The sequence below is a fragment of the Mustela putorius genome, unplaced genomic scaffold (assembly GCF_011764305.1).
Source record: "Mustela putorius furo isolate JIRA1106 unplaced genomic scaffold, ASM1176430v1.1 tig00000253_pilon_pilon_pilon, whole genome shotgun sequence".
Taxonomy (NCBI): domain Eukaryota; kingdom Metazoa; phylum Chordata; class Mammalia; order Carnivora; family Mustelidae; genus Mustela; species Mustela putorius.
The window spans coordinates 2910110-2923262 of record NW_025421329.1 but is presented as its reverse complement, the minus strand read 5'-3'; the positions used below and the strand labels follow the sequence as shown (position 1 = coordinate 2923262).

At 37.1% G+C, this 13153-nt stretch overlaps 1 protein-coding gene across 1 annotated transcript in view; it reads right to left on the bottom strand.

The window, feature by feature from the left end:
• The window catches only part of MACROD2 (mono-ADP ribosylhydrolase 2), a 1942726-nt gene that overhangs the window by 46150 nt on the left and 1883423 nt on the right, over positions 1–13153 (bottom strand). The window lies entirely within an intron of this gene.

Sequence of the window (13153 nt, the reverse complement as noted above, 5' to 3'; positions counted from 1 at the left end):
AGATGAACAGCCTGCGTTTGGCTTTCAAATCAATGCCCCAGGTGTTGATTCAATATGGCAAACAGCTTATGTGCCTCGCTCTAGAAGCCCTGTTCAGTTTCTCCTTGTCTTTTTTTTTTTAAATAACCAATCCCCTCAAATTCAGCTGTGAAAATGTTAGCTTTTGGAAGACAAACAGATAGACAAAATCAGATAGGGGGCGGCTCAGCCAGAGTTTATTTTTACTTTGTGTGGGGTAGCTCCTGTAAGGTGCCCAGCAGTTAGGTCCCAAATCCTGTTGCTGTTGCTTTTTTCAGCCCTCGAGGAGGGAATGCCACTTGCTCTCAAGTTACTCTGTCTTGCCTCTGGTCGAAGGATGGGTGAGACCACTAAGACGTTTTGTTTCCTGAGTTCTTTTCTTATCCAAACCTGAAAAACACGTTTTTCAGGTACACAACGCAAAGGCATTCTCCCGATTCTCTTGGGAGTGGCCCGGGTCTGTTTCCGGATGTCCTCTTCTGCATCTTCCTAACTTAAGGTGCCCAGCCTCTGTGGCCCCTCCTCTACATTGCCTCCTAGCCCCGCCCCTGTGAGAGGGACTCAGAGCACCACTGCCTGTAGGGAGAGAGACTTACAAGGAGGAGCAGTCGCTGATCTCAGGTATGCTGGGGTTCAACTTGGGAAGAGGTTCCCATTCTTACCACAGGTACCCTAATGCCGGGCGTCCCTTTTTGTCCACGGTGATGTTAAAAGACCATCTCTTCCCTTGGTGCTTGATGGGGGTCAGCTGGTGTGGATAATAAGGGCTTTGCCAGTGGTTCTTGAAGTGTATGGCGGGGGCCAGCAGCATCAGCCTCACCTGGGAACTTGAAACATGCAAGCTCTCACCTGCCCTCTGGCCCCAAACCTAATGAATCAGGAACTTGAGATTTACAGCCCAGCATTGCTGTCTTTTAACTGAGGCATCCAGGTGATTTGGATCTACTGAAAAGTAGCATGATTTCTATCAGCTATCCAAGTATCTACATATCTGTCATTTTTGCCATGTTTAGCCATTCTACCCTCCAATGAAATTAAGGAACGGTCGAAGGGATTTTCAAAAAGAATGGTCTAAATATGGATGCTGACTTCTAGATGAGTGTTGTCATTCAAAGGATGGTCCCCAGACCGGCAGCATCACCATCTCTTCAGAGCCTGACAGTGTGGAATCCCAAGCCCACTGAGTTCTACCTTACCAGAATCTCTGGGGACGGGGTCCAGAAATCACAAATGCACTAATGTCTAAATCCACCTAAATTTGAGAGCCCCTGTGCTAGACTAAAATACCAACCATGTTTGTGGTCCATTTGGTCTTTAATTGTTAGAAGACTGTGAAGGTCAGAAAGTTCTCTCTTCCCATTTTGTGCTATTAATCAGTCAGAGACAACCAGATGGGAAAGTTTGCTGGGCATGAATTATATTTCTCCTCCATTTCCAAAAAATAGTGGCTGGATATTTACTTTGTTACTTCCCCCAGACTGGAACATAGAAACCAGCTTTTCCTCAACCTTCTATCCTTCTTCCTTATCTCCTGCCTTTCCTTCTCTTTCCCTTCTCCTGTTCTTCATTTCCCTAATGCCTTGAAACCCTTTTCTTCTAATCTCCTGGAGATGCATAACCATTCCATTTCCACTTACTGTGGCCATGGTAATTAGATTTACCTGAATTAAATCTCCGTTGTGCAACCCAAGGAGACTGACATTAAAAAGGGATGGGTCATGATAATAAAAATGCTGCCTAATTTAGCATAGATTATAGAAGCAGGGAGAACTTCACGGTAATTCCCAACTGGAACATGGAAAGATATTGGAACCTCTCCTTTTTCTGGGGACCTATTAAGACAAGCCTGAATTTTCAACATGGTTTGAAAAGACCATGTTGAGAGGTAATGTATTCTTTTCCTATTGCTGTTGTAACAAATTACCATAGGCTTAGTTTCTTAACATAACACAAATTTATTTTCTTGCAGTTCCCAAGGCCAGAAGTCTGAAAAGGGCCTTGCGGGGCTACAACCAAGGTGTTGGCAGAATTACCTTTCTTCTGGATGCTCTAGGGAAGAATCCATTTCCTTACATATTTTAGGTTTTAGAGGCTGCTTGTGTTCCTTGTCCCAGGCTCTCCTTCATCCATCTTCATAACTACCCACAGAGTTTTCAGGCATGTGCTCACTCCCCTCTCTCTGTTTCTGTCTCACTCCCTGGGACTCTCCCTGTCTCTCTCAACCACGCCCACACACATTGTGTCTATATTTATCTTCTCTATTATCTTATTTCATTATATATAATTACTAGATTTTATGTAAGTTTTATTTTATCATGGCTATAATATTTTGGATTGTCTATAATATCTTGCTAATGGGAAAAACGAGTTATGTAACACACTACGAAAAGACTATATTAATTTTGAAAAGCATTCCTTTATGTTGAAATATGTGCCCCAAACCTACCATATCATGAGCCATACCTCTCTTGATACCGAATATTATTATCTTATGAATTATGCTCCAAAGTATATGAAAATGAAGGACAGGTGAAGTAAATATCTTATGTATATTTGAAGAATAAATTGAATATGATGCATGGGAAAAAGAACATTCTCCTTTGAAATATGTCTTTAAAAATAAATATCTACTTTTTCCCCCTTTCATTCCTATCTCTGTAGCTTTTTTCTATCATTTTCAATTAAAATCCGAGACTAATAAACTATGACATCTCTAAAACATGAACAGACATGCTTCCATGTCAAAAATGCAAGCTCTAACAATGAGAGGATATTTACTGGCTAGAAACATGGCTGACTCATCATGACATTTCCTTCGAAGATTCACAATGAAATAAAGAGATCGCGTACAATCAACCCAAACCCCTCACTTTGTTACAATGCTTACCTCCCTTTTCCTTTTCTTTTTTTTTTTTAATCATTGCAGCAGATGTCATAAAATAAATGTAGTGAAACACTCAAGCAGCAAACTCCCTAATTGTTTCCATCCTGATTATAAAAACACATTGAAAGGTAAACCTCACAGTGAAATAAATGAAAAAAATAATTAACATTCAAAGTACTCCTTATGCCACCTGCTCTTTACATACTGTGCTGAAATGAAGGCACCTGATGTATAACGAGTAATAAAAAGATATTGGGTTTCCTTCTAAAACAGAAGAGTAGCACTTATATTTGAAATCCAAATCAGAATAAATATAACTTTTGTACAGTCTAATATCTAACGTACATCACATATTATTTTGTGGCTATTTGTTATTTTTTTAAAAGATATTTTATGCAAATAGATGAGCTTCTATGGTCTTTGAAAGCAGATACTTCAACCATTACCTGAGGTTGAGGTTATATGTTAAAATCTGGGCTGACAATATTTTGGTCTTTACAACAAAATGTGTAAATGAATATATTTACACATTCATATTATTACGATCCCTAAATATGCATCCCACTCACTTTATAGATTAGACCTGCATTTTTGTTAGTTCTGTCACCTAATGGTCTTTCTGTAAAAATGGTTATGATTAGTCCATAATGGTTATGATTAGTTCAAGGTCTCACTTGTAGTATACTCAGAGAAAGCAAAGATCAGTTCATTGGTAGATAGGTGCAATCTCCTTTCTTTCTTTCTTTCTTTTTTGGAACATATGTTAATTTTTTAAAAGATTGTATTTATTTTTGGGGGGAAGGAGCAGAAGGAGAGAGACAAGCAGACACTGTGCTGAGTGCAGAGCCCTCTAGGGGACTGAGATCCTGAGATCATGACCTGAGCTGTAATCAAGAGTCAGAGCCTCAAATGACTGAGCCACCCAAGCGCCCTGGAATCTGCTTTTATTTTTTAATTTTTAAAAGATTTTATTTATTTATTTGACAGAGAGAGAGAGAAAACAAGCAGTGGGTAGTGAGAGAGGGAGAAGCAGGGAGCCCAATCCCAGGCTGGGGCTTGATCCCAGGACCCTGGGATCATGACCTGAGCTGAAGGCAGAGGCTTTAACCCACCCAGCCACCCAGGCACCCCTGGAATCTTCTTTTAAATTGTGGGAAAAGGGGTGCCTGGGTGGCTTGGTGGGTTAAAGCCTCTGCCTTCGGCTCAGGTCATGATCCCAGCGTCCTGGGATCGAGCCCTGCATAGGGCTCTCTGCTCTGCAGAGAGCCTGCTTCCTCCTCTCTCTGCCTGACTCCCTGCTGCTTGTGATCTCTCTCTGTCAAATAAATAAATAAAATCTTTAAAAAAAAATTGTGAGAAAAAATGCATTTATAGGGAACTTAAATTTTTATTCTAAGGATGAAAGAGCCAAGGCTTTGGAGTATACCTTTTCACCATCCAAAGTATGAAATGTTTGGGGTCCAAGCTACAGTTTGTGGTTATCTCTAATGGATGCTGACATCAACATCAGAGGGAGCCATTTCCTTCCAATTCCCCAGTTTGGGGAGGGGTGTGGACAGCAAACTCTGTGCCTAAAGTTGGGCAAAGTATTGTGGGAATACACCTGTGTTGGCAAGGTTAATGAAACATACATGCATATATGTCCTTGTGTATTGATAACTACTGCATAACTTAGGAATTCCTGCATGAGCATGAGTGGTTTCACATTCCAGCTAATTTGGGCTATATTAGATTCTATAGATGGGGGTCTACAAAATTTTTTTTTTCTGTAAAGGGCCAGATAGTAAATGTTTCAGACTTTGCATGTTTTAATATAATTTTATTTGTGGACACTGAAATTTGAATTTAAAAGAATTTTCATGCCTCACAAATTCTTCTTTTTCTCAACCACTTAAAAGTGTAAAAAACATTTTTTAGCTCGCAAATCATACAAAAAGAGGCAACATGCCAGATTTGGCTGATGGGTTGTAGTTTGCTAGAGGCCCCCAGATCACTCCTCAAAGATTGTTTCATCATTCCAAGAGACATGAAGACACCTACATCTCTCTCTAAAGAGGAAACTAAGGCTCCAGGAGGCTTAAGCAGCTTACTTGTGGTTCAAGCTAGTCAGTGTTTCATGTTATATAGAAGTAAAACATATAATACATAGTAATAATATATATAATCAGCATATATGAACACATAAAATAAGCAGAATATACCTAATAAAAATTCATGTATACTTATAACCAAAATATATAATATACAATTTGCTTACTTTTATATAACAACTCATATATTTTTTAAAATTATTCCATATGCATCCTATATCAAAGGCCAATAGAGTACAATAAATATAATACATATATGGTCTTTATTGACTTAATCTATATAAATATTAATTGCTTAATAAGTATTTGTTGAATGAATGGAACAATTTATCACTTTCAGTTATATGATATGCAGTAGGAAACAGTGTACCAATGTGCTGGCAAGGATCCTACTGCTAAGTAGACTTATGAGTTAGTGGGAAAAACTAATTTCACTTAATTGTATCACCAGTAATTAAGTTTTCCTTACCTAGGCACAGTGTTGTTTGCAAGGGAAAATAAATACATTTCATAATACTAAGGTGCATTGTTTTGTATCTTAACATCTATGAAATAGAGAATTGTAAAATTTTTGTTGGCCAGGACTTTGCGATGAAACTGACCGATCCTATACAGACCTTAACATCAAAAACAAAAGTATCAAAACTTGCAGGATGGGTTTCAACAGCTGAGATGAAAATTCTTGGAAACAGGAATGAAGTAGGGAAGGGGTTGAGAAGGTGGTGAATCCAAAGTGTTTAGGAACTGTCTCTAAGTAGCAAAAAAGTAAGGTAGTTCTACCTTAATAATACGACACAGTGCCTTTTACTTTCTTTGTGGGTTCTCCTGAAGTCTGAACAATCAGAGTGCTCAGGTCATGATCCTGGAGTCCCAAAATCGAGTTCTGCAACTCAGCAGGGAGTCTGCTTCTTCCTCTGACCCTCCCCACTCTCATGCTCTCTCTCTCTCATTCTCTCTCTAATAAATAAATAAAATCTAAAAAAAAAAGTGATTCATAAGTAGACTCTGAATATGACAAAGTTTTAGCAATATCTCAACTAATTTGTTTAATACATTTCTGTTTTTGTATTCTCCAATTATGATAAAATCCTATGTCTAGTGATTTTAATAGTTATAAAATAATTATAAATTATTTCTTGATAGTTACAAAATGTCTAAATGATAAGAAATCTTGTCTAAATGTCTAAATGATAAAGCATCTTACTTTAATTGGCAAGATTTTTTAAAAAAAATTCCTTAACGATATATAAAATAATGGCACGTCTTACAGGTGTGGCATCTTAGAAGTATACATACATCCACACTATTTATCCATTTATAGTACATGTAAAATAGTAGCCTTTGGGGCAAAATGATAGCAAGTAAGTGACAATCTTAGAGATGTAATTAAAGGTTGCTGCCCCACCCCAATCCTGCCGTGGTATTTTATCATTCTCTGTGAAAACCATTAGATGACCAACATTGATGGATTCAGTGAAATGGTCAAAAAGGGTAAAAATAACAGCTTTATCTTCTGTGTATTGCCAAGAAAAATTGTCTAAGGCTTGGCAGTGGGCAACAGAGATCTGTGGGTGTCCCTTCTCTGGAGGGCTGGGTGTCTGTCTGGCACACTCTCTGAAATTATCTGATTCCATAGGGTGTTACTCTTTGGGATGAACTTTCTATCAACTAGACTATTTTATACATCTGTAGAGATAGAAGTTAAACTTGTAGAAAACTTGTGGCAATGAAAATGAGACTTGTTGGCAGCCATTTAAATGCATTTGGTTTGGTGGAGAAGAAGGAATATATTTTATTGCCCTATATAATGCTAACTAGTCTTTCAAATTTCAGTACCCCTGAATGTTATGTGTGCATGTGACTATGCGAGTCTATATTCACAGTCCTGATTTTATGTGAGTTATGGAGAGATATACATCTAAAATTCTCCTTTGAATCAAGTTTATATCTCACTAGTTCCCTCATTAATTAATGATTTAGAGAAAATCTTTTACATGTATTCATTTTATGTTTGTATGAGAGTCATGATTTTATCGTTCTGAAAATTACAATTTAACATTATTTACTAATATCTTGGAGAAGAAGGCAAACATAATGAGCATGTCACCCAATGTTAACAGTTTACTATCTTTAGAGGAGACTAATTGTCTGGAATATTTAAGGATAGTGGCGAAATAATATATGCTCAGATGCAGGTAAAAATCTTTTCATTAGATGTGATGAGAATTAAGATATGTCGTGCACGGAGAGTTCCAGGACTGTAATGCAGCAGAGAGGACCAAAAAGTTTTGTGCCTGGAGACAGAATTCTGCTTAAGGGAGAGGTCTGTTTCATCTTTGCAAATTACTCTGATAACCACATTGCCATACACCTCGAGGCAAGACCAGACAACCTAGGCAGGGTACAAAGTCAAATTGTAAATGAAACCGGAGAGTTACAGAGGGGAGAAAATTAAAAAAAAAAGACAAAGTGGATCCAGGAACAAAGTTGGATGCTGGAGATTTATTAGAAGAGATGGTCTCTGAAAATTCCCCAGATAGGGATGGGCTAATAACAACAAGTTTTGATCTTAATGTTCACTGAAGTCTGCACATATCCTTAAGTTTCTAGGACTTCCCCTGTACCCTTATATGTAAAATGGAGGTTCAGTGTCAATTTTTCAAAATCTTAAAAGTTGATTCCAGGGCACCTGGGTGGCTCAGATGATTAAGCATCTGCTTTCAGCTGAGGTCATGATCCCAGGGGCCTGGGATTGAACCCCCACTGTTAGGTTCCCTGCTCAATGGGGAGCCTGCTTCTCCCTCTCCCTCTGCCATTCCCTCTGCCTGTGCTCTCTGGCTACCTCTGTCAAATAAATAAATAAAAGCTCAAAAAAAAGAGAAAAAGAAAAAAAAAAGATAAACTGATCCAAGCAAGCAAGAGGATCTGGCCAAAAGGCCAAATTTGGGCCAATAATATTGTAATATTATTATTATTCAAGAGGTATGATATATACTTTTTGAGTCAACACTAAATCTAAATTTACACACATGCATACAGAAATACAAGATGGAAACCAAAATTTTTATTGTAGGCATGAATATACTATTCATTCTTCTTTGTTTTTTAACTTTAAAATTATCGGTCAGGTACATTTTTATTTGAAGTAGAAACATGAAGAAGATTAGCATTCCAAAAATGAATTTTAAAAAGCCATGTCAATGTAAATATAAAAATTATAATTTTAGGGGTGCCTGGGTGGCTCAGTCATTAAGCGTCTGCCTTTGGCTCAGGTCATGATCCCAGGGTCCTGGAATCAAACACTGAGTGGGTCTCCCTGCTCAGGAGGAAGTCTGCTTCTCCCTTTCCCACTCCCCCTGCTTGTATTCCCTCTCTCACTGTATCTCTCTCTATCAAATAAATAAAATCTTTAAAAAATTGTAATTTTACTTGTTATACAGTGTAATTTGAATCAACTGGTTCTATATGTATATTGCCTACATACAGATATGCAGAAAACCCAAGTAATTTAAGGTTATAATTTTTATATTCAATGTATTCAACCAATGTAAAGAATTTCATTAAACATTTAAAAATAGTCATAAAACCTTAGCAGTCATAAAACCTTAGGAATATAATTCATAACCTTATGAATTATATGAATTCATATAATTCATAAATTATATGAATTTATCTTATATTCTAAAACCAAATTTGGGTTGACAAATTTCAGCTATACCACACTATTAGGACAGAAGACCAGTAACAGAAGAAACTATCTAAACACGAAACAGCTACCATCCCAACTAAACTATAATGCCTTTAATGTGAAAAACATAGCATTATGAAAGTCAACTTCATTTGGAAAGAAGAGATAAAAAGACTTTGAAAATAGAAAATTCCAGAAGTTAATTGCTCTAGGTGCAAGTTTGTATAATTTGTATGAATCAAAAAAATATGTCTGCACTATGAATCCCTATGGAGTAAAGACCACACACGGGCTGAGGAGGAAAGCCTGTGTGTTGTAGCATCCGTGGTGTCGAGGCTACTTTTCAAGTAGAAAAGGGCTCTGTTAGTGATGTAAGAATCCCATCAATAGTGGAAAGTACCAAGGCTGTGTAGAGGTGCTTCGTAAACAAAATTAATCCCTATTGGATTTGACAGGTAGGAGCAGAAGAGAAAGTGGTTCACGGACTATGTGATCACCGAAAGATGAAACAGTGGCCAGAGGAGCCACGAGAAAGGATGCTTCCCACTTGGATAAGAAAGATGGTCTTGGATAAGAAAGATGGTTTTGAGGAGAATTTGGGTATAAATCTACTTGGAGCCAAAAAGTGTTGTTTCCCCATTGAAAGACTCTTCAGGGAATAATCAGAGTGATCCAATTACTGGCTGAGTCCTGAAATAGAATGTGGTTGATTTGGCTGATCTTTTTGTCTGGTCTAGGGCACCTCTGCATTTTTATCAATAGAACGCAGGAAGTGAAATTGAGGAAAACCTATAATTTCAGCTTTCTCAGGATATTGATGACCAATGGCTCCCATGTCACCTCCCCTTGTTTTATCAAGAATGCAGTTCTGTGGCTTTCTAAGAATATTTGTGAAATTGCATTATTGAGTTCGTGCCTCTCATTGTACAAGCCCCGAAATTGGGATTCCTAGAAGGTAAAGAATTGCCAGCAACCACACAGCCAGAGCCAGAAGCCATGGACCTGCATAGGCTTGGTTCCACAGCCCTGTTTCTCAGAGGCCAAAACACTAGCTTTGCAACATGATAATTTATACTTATTGCGGCCTTTTAGTTCACTTTTTACTTGTATGCCTGTCTATATCCATCTTTTCCCAAGAAAGACTTGACCATAATATAGACTTTAAGCTTCCAGTTAACATTTTGGTCAAACTGAGATAAATAAAGAATTACTATTTCATATTATACTTATTTATTGTTACAAGCAAAATAATTGGGATGCATGCCTTCAATGCAACACTTAAACACAAGAAAAATAATTGGGATGTATGCCTTCTATGCAACACTTGAAGAAACACAGGAAAAATAATTGGGATGTAAGCCTTCCATGTAACACTTGAAGAAAATGTCCAGTATATTCCTAATAAGTCATATATGAAAATCATGTGATGTAATAATGACACAATTTTACCATAGTTCAGATTTTATGTCAACTATTTCTAAATTCAACTAGAAATAAAAATCTTCAGAGAAACGTTTTAATACTGGCTTTCTCTTTTATGCTAAAACAGGAGATCGTGTTTCCAGGAGATCTTCTATAACATTACTTTCCTATTAGGTTATCAGCCTAAATGGTGCTATTTTACTGGATTTCATATGTGCCACAGATCCTGCTGGGAAAGCATAAAACTGGACTCATTTAGGAAGAGGCAATGTAGCTCTATGAGAAAAGCTGCCATATGTGAAACCTCACTTTATGCCTGTTGAAATTTTTGTATTTCAGATCTCCCAGGGATATGTCCATTGTGCTATTGTATAATTTTATCAGCATGAACTTCTGCTGAATATTTTCTCTTCTTTTCAAAACCCATATTTTGGTAGAGCTAACTTTGAAACTTAATGTTGTAACATCTGTGCCCATACACCTGGGAGCCATAGAAGATGTATCCTGAAGATTATCTACATTTTCTAATCTTATAGAATGATACAAAATGAGAGAAAAAGGTTATACTTTTTTTTTTTTTTTCCTGGGCTGAGATTTTTTGAAAGCAATCACTTTCTGTCTCCTTGGATTCTCAAAATAAGAGAGAATCAATATTTCTAAAGCTATAGAGAATATCCCTACAAATGTAATAGAATATTCATTTGTTTTTGTTTGCAGGTAAGAGTAATTTTTAAGATGTTTGTGCAACTTTCCATTAAGAGACACTGAATATACACAAAACCTGGAGCTATATTCTCAAAATGTTTTCAAACAAGATTCTAATAACTCCATGAGTCTAAAGAAAGCAAGATAGCAAACAAAAAAAGCAAAAAAAAAAAAAAAAGTTTGATTTATTTAGTACTTTTATTCCTTTTATTCCATGGCTCTGCCAATAGATCAATGGCATCTTCTTTTAAAAATAGGAATTATGGCTGGATCAGCACTTCCCAAATAGAAGACTGACATCTTGACAGAGAAAAGGGAGTTTCTGAAGAGAGAAGGATACCTCCCACTTCACATTTCATTAATTGCTCTGTCTTTATAGACAAGAACATACATATAGAAACCACCAGCAGGAGATGGTGCTGGAGAAGAAATGTGTAGAACAATGTTTGTTGTCGTTGTTGAAGGAAAAGGTGGAAAATGTGCAGTTTTGATGGATTCAACATGGCGAGGAAGGACCACAAAGGGATTTGAGCAACTCCACATGTGGATATTCTCTTGACTTGGTTGTCAATTTATCAAAACATGAGGGATATGAAACACCAAGTGCTTTCTATGCGGCAGGTACTGTGACTTCTGTGCATGTGCCAACTCATGAAAGTTTCTCCACAACGGTATGTGAAAGGTAATTTTGTCATCACCATCTTACAGAGGAGGAAACTGAGGCATCGGAAGTTGAAAGAACTTGCCCCAAACCGCGCAGTGTGTCAATGCGGGGCAGAGCTACTCCACAGTGTCCTGAATCTATGTCACCCCACCCACTCTCCTTCCGCAACTTCCCTTATGTGTCACAAGCTAGCTATTCATGCTTATTTTGAAGCAAAGAATAAGATGATAAGGGGATGTGTTTTGAGTTATTTCAAATTTAAACAGGAATAGGCAAGGTAGTGCCAAGTGAAGTATTTGCCGGAAAGAAGGGGAGGGAAAATTTTGTTAATTCAGAGCCAGAGGCATTATTACTCTCCCGCCATGAAAAGTCACATTTCAAAAAAGAAATCTGACTTCAAAGTTGCTACAAGTAAGTATCCGACTTTGACTTCACTTCTTTCTCATGTGTCATTCTGCCATGTGCTACAGAGGACGGGCATCCTTGCAAGGGAGAGGGAAGCGAGTATTTAATTCCTCAGTAATTAGAGGAGGGCTAGATTCTGGAGAACCACTGGAAGAAAGGACACGTGACAGTGAGTGCAGAATGCCAGCTCTTCAAACCTATGTCAAGTTAAAAAGAAGAAAATTGACCCACTTTTTGATGTTTCTTGTTTGCATGTCTTGAGGCACAATATACAAAGTAAATAATTTCTGCTATAGAGAAAATAAACAGGCAGGCAAAACATTGTGCGTTTTACATGATAGAAGTACAACTGAAGAGAACAATGCTGTGTATCTGTTTCTGAAGTCAGGGTTCTATTAATTCCCTGTTCCATCATCAGACATAAAATGCCCCACACATGCCATTTACTTGACCAGCTGGGAACATGGTGTCATGAACCTGAACTAGGATTTGCAGGGAAATAGAGAAAAAGTTATTAGAGACATAGAAAAGGAAGAATATTGTGTTCTAAATGCAATGGAAATTTTAAAAAAATATGTTGAAATCACTAACATGGCTTAGTAATTAAACTGTGTCAATGCTCTGGCCAAGAAGAGTTCATAATTCGGAAGCTGTAGTTACTATTGACCTGATTTCACTATTGAGATCATGTCTGCATTTTAATTTGGAAACAAAATTGATCACTGTGTTTTATAAACAAGGCCTGTCAAGCTATTACTTTGCAACTGCTTTGCAAACACTTATTTATTTAAGAGCTGCATGATTTATGATATAGGGTACCAGACAAATGATTTTATTTATTTCATGTGTGAAATATATTTCATATATTCATCTTTCATATGTTCTTTTAAGAGATTGCTTTATATTTTTAAATGGAACTCATCAAGTTCTTCAATAAATACCAAATTTCTTTGATAATAGTTTTTTAATACAGGTATTCTAAAAGGATGCCTGTCTTTACTCCGATATATTGGCATGATGCCCCAAATACTGCTTTAAAATTTACAAAGTGTTCATTCCTCCTATGTCTTCAGAAATCATTATAAAGCTCACTTGTGTTTTTAACAGTATTTAATATTTCTGCATCCTAATATTAGTGAACAAAGCATGTAATTTAGACGGTTCATATAATGTTTATATTTTACATAAATTGCTTCCTTAATCACTATCAGATGAAGGACAACAGAAGGAAGTCAAAACAGAAAGGCTTATCTTTGTGTTTTAAAGCCATCTCAGAC